This window comes from Ptychodera flava (assembly GCF_041260155.1).
Source record: "Ptychodera flava strain L36383 chromosome 3 unlocalized genomic scaffold, AS_Pfla_20210202 Scaffold_26__1_contigs__length_13983176_pilon, whole genome shotgun sequence".
Taxonomy (NCBI): domain Eukaryota; kingdom Metazoa; phylum Hemichordata; class Enteropneusta; family Ptychoderidae; genus Ptychodera; species Ptychodera flava.
Genome location: NW_027248280.1, coordinates 1,730,324 through 1,735,183, shown reverse-complemented (window position 1 = coordinate 1,735,183; position 4,860 = coordinate 1,730,324).

Genomic DNA, 4,860 nt, shown 5'->3' with positions numbered 1-4,860 from the left:
CAACCTGATTACTGAGTTCTACATTAAGCATTAACAAACTTACAGTGAAAACTTTTCTGAGAACATCACTGGTGTCATCAGAAGAGATGATGGTATCCTACATATATTTGTAAAATCATGTACATTTATGGCAAAGTGTTCTCCCCAGGATTTTGTTAAAAGATGGCAAAGACGCCATTGGAGCTGTTGAAAAACAGAGATTAAAATAGTGTTATTTGGTGGCACTTGGGGAGTATTTTTTCAGGTTTTTTCATATAAAAAAGCTCAAAGGAAAAGAAATCTGAGACAGTGTTCCATTACTTTTATTCCAGTTCACTGATTTCAATGAAGATTATATTTTTGAAAACGAAAACATAGCGACAGACATACATTTATTCATCGATGTCAAAATTATCACCATAACACTTACGCTTATGTGTTCTCAGCCTGATACACGTACACGTCCAACCGAGTCTAACAATAGGTCGTTTTGCTTTGGGAAGGAATACACAAGCGAAATTCTAACCTCCTATAAAAACTTCAGAGTACTCTGCTGTCCTTGGTTACCCTCAAGTTCCTAGGCATGTTTATACAGCTAAGTCGGTTACCTAATGCACGGCCCCTATGGAGGGACTGACCGTGGCTAACGTTACGGCCTGTGCCATGCAAATATAGCTGCCATCAATGAATGAGTTGCACATGGGCTTATGATCTCGGATGACATCACAAACTCGCGAGATTTGCAAGATCGATGAGCATTACGTTTGCAGCCTGCAGGATCGACGCTCAAGCTTGCATTTTGCTTGTAAATACATGTCAACTTTTTTCCCCGTACATTTTATTGTTTTATTTTTCAAAAAAATAAATCGAATATACAAGCGGGCCCCTTTACCTTATTCAGGAGAACACTGCGGACCTGGCATTTACTTGTGCTTGAAAAATATGTCATTGTCTGACAAGTGTCCTGGTTTGAGTGATATTAGCAAGTTGAACAGTCCACTTGACTGACTGAGTCCACTTGACCCAGTTCATGGCAGGCTGTCTCTCTTCTTGTGGTATTTTGACAAAATCCATACATTCAGATTTACACATTTCTGGAAAACACTGGTGAGCAATTTCAATTTTAGCATACTTCCTCTAATCAGAAGGTCATGTATACTGTACAATTGTTCATGATTCAGTTATTGTTCCTCAAGCTTGAAATGGTTTATGCTTTATAAAACTCCAGAGCTACTGCTTGATTTTATTGATGCTGCAGTGTGCATCGAACAATTGCCAAGATTTTTTTTTCCCGAGTCGCAATGGTTCATGATTGTTTTTCCATCAGCCACTTAAAGCCAGATTTTTTTTTCGAGCAACTCCACCTGGCATCTTTTTTTTCCCCAAATCTTCCAAGCCCCCCCCCGGATATCAAATGGTCCACCCCTTAGTCGTTGGCTTATCAGAGAAACATAAACTATCTGTTACACCAGGGCCTACCGATTATCACCTTTGCCTGAATATTACGGAAGTGTGCAGGGTTCACACGATTCGAGCCTAGCTTATAACTAGGGTTTGTGGAGTGGCCGAGGGGCTGTGGTCTGGCCGACAGACCTTCCTCGACTGTGATGTCTTCGCTGGGTGACTGGATGCCGTACGTTGTGAGTTCGAATCCCATCGAAAATTTACTGAATTCAAATCACAGTCGTTTGTGGCTGGATAGACAAGGATGACCGCTGTGGTATGCAATAGAAATATAGGAAGTTTGGAAACAGAATGGCCGCGCACGTATCGCCGAGTTCGGAGACGAATTTCCCTCATACAATTTACTCAATAAAACAGCAACGATGCATGGCTTTCAATACATCTCTGAATTTCTGCTAACTTTTTTTGCGTCTAAGTAGATGTGTGCATATTCTGTTGCGATTTCCAACGGGACCCGGTTTTCAACCCCGGCTTTCAACATGGAACGGCTACTTTCTCACAACAGCAGCGGGTGATTTGAATGTGAAGGCGCTGTGATGGAAGCCAGTCGTCGAAATGGACATATTACGAGCTTCGGAAGGAAGATACAAAATGAAGTCTTGACTTAGTTCAGGAGAGAATTTCCTCGGGCACTGTATTGAGTTCAAATCTAGCCCTGAGTGTCTCGTGTTCGGTACAAGCGCGCACACTAGACATAAACAATAAAGGGAAAGTCTAGCAAATAAATTATAGTCTCTAAGGACGGCAGCAGATTGTGATCGTAAGCAATCGTAAGTTAGAACCTTCTACTGTTTGTAGCTGTGATGTAGATAATAGCCGGTCACCGGTAAAAAACGCCGGGTTACACGCAGCTTGCAACCGGCTATAAGACGCATGGAAAAAAATAACAAGAAGACATGCAAAAAAACCTTGTGAATTTGAAAAACAAATCTTCACCCATTCGTATTTTCAGTGTAAGTTTATGCATTTCGAAACTAGTCAGAGAAAAGGGTGAAGAAATTTTGAGTAAGACTGATCTAAAACGTTGCAATCCCCAGTTAGAGCTTGGTGTGCAAAGGCATGATCCGAAGGATAGTGAGCCCAGGTTGCATATCTGGTTACATCGTATAGGTAACCTCGGAAAACATCGACAACCGTTCGTCATATGCAAATGACATGTGACTGAGACGTGGTGGAAAAGTTGTCCGTAGTTCCGTAGATAAGAATGCATATTTGTATGGAAGACCGGTCACGACATGCGACATGCGAGTTTTTTTAAACTGCGACCTGGGAGTTCTTAAACTGCGACATGCGAGTTCTTAAACTGCGACGTGCGAGTTGCAAAACTAATATGGCGTTTGCATACATGTCATTTCGTTCTCCTCCTAACGATGGATTACAGAGGTAGAGACGAGCTTATTTCTGCATAGTTCTACAATGGATACACCCTGGGAGAAATAGCGGCCACGTTAGGACTCCGACATGTATGGAAGACCGGTCACGACCTGCGACATACGACCTGCGTCTTTAACTGTGATCTGCGACCTAACCCTAACCCTAACCCTACCCTAACCCTAACCCTAACCCCTAACACTAACTAACCCTAAGTTATGCCGTTTATACAATTTTTCTGTCCCTTGGCCTAACCTCCAGGGTTGAGAGCGAAGTAAGGCTTTTTACGGGAGAAAACCTAACCCCAAACCCTAACCCTAACCCCTACCCTAACCCTAAGCCTAACCCCTAACCCTAACCCAAACCGCAGATCGCAGTTTTAAAAACTCGCATGTCGCATGTCGTGACCGGTCTTCCATATTTTTGACTACAGTATACGCTGCTTTTCACGATATGTAAGCCAGAAACTTTCAACAAAGGAAACTACTAGTAATCTGTAGTAAATGGTCAACCAAGTATTTTGAAATACATCGGTAAAAAAGTTAATGAGACTGATGAGTCCCCCAGGACAGCTGTGCAGGGCCGCGGCCGTCGTCGATGAGTGTGGATGATCGATCAAACAACGCAATGTTGACGTAGCGATGTGACTGAAATTTCAAGTCCACTCAGCTCAACTGAATTGAATCAACTGATATAAACAATGACCAAACTTGTCACAATGCCAAAGGTAATTCCTCAAAATGTGAGAGAAAAGATTCAGTTTCGATGTCTGAAGGAAGAAATGAAATTTTGAATGTCTTTCAAGCGACATATGAAGACTCTCTATGTTCATGTTTTACAGGACCACAAACAAAGCGCTTCTTTTCAGGACCACCAATCACTCCAAAAAGAGAATACCGTTTCTTGCGTGTTCATTACATGTCTCTTATCTTTTTGTATGTTGTTGTGTATGCGTATGTTTAGGTACATAACGGTCATTTTATTGATAAGTCAGTACGCTTTGTTAGTTGTGCTCCGCAGGGATCGAGATCGCCTAGGCCGAAATTTGAATTTAGTAATCATGATCGGCAGCATACATTAACATTTAGAACAGAGGTCAAATGGACATTCTGGAACCACGCTTTGTGAAAAGATGCGTTCTCTGTGGTAAATAACATATTTTTTCAACGTTTTTTTCGACATAACAGCAGTCGCTATAAATTCACAGCTGTCATGTATGAGAAACATGGGCTGTCTGTCATCAGTCCTCGGTCACATTCTAACAGACATTTAAAATCGAAAAAAAGTCGTTGTTACCGGTGTGATCAGAGAAACAACAGCTTATGTGACGTCCTGTCAATAATATGTGTATAGTAGCAGCAGTATAAACGCAGTTGTCACAATTTACAGCCAAACTAGTGAAGATGTTTCCTTTGTCATAGAAAACCAGGGTAATTTCTAGCTGCCCAAATTCCATGTCTATGCTAAAATTGTAAATCTGGGAGCCACTACCCCTTGTGTGCCTTCATGTTAAAAGCGCTTGAGTAAGTGTAGACGAAGGGTTTGGCCTTCTTTTGCCTCGTAGGAATAGCATAATGCATATCTTGGTGAGTTGATATAGGGATAAATACATCATTGCCCATTTAATTGAAGTAATTTATGAAAATTCCTGAGTTTTGTAAAGGGTGAGCCCCACTTTTGCAAATTAGTCTTCGACTGTCACTATAGGAAAAAATTGCGAGACTTGAGCGAGAATGTGACGCTTTGTATCAATTGGTGAGAATCTGTTTTTTTCTCACCGGTGAGCTGCGAGAAATGCACTCCTTGGTGAGAATAAAGTATGATAACAGATTATCACCGGTGAGACTGGAAATTCTCACCACGCACGGTACGGTGAGAATCAACCAGACTCACCATTCACTGATAGAATCAACCAGACTCACCATTCACTGGTGACAATCAACCAGACTCGCTGTTTACTGGTGAGAATCAGCCAGATCGCTGTTCACTGTTGAACAGGAAACAGCGAGTCTGATTAATTTCACCTATGAACGTCGAGTCTGCTTG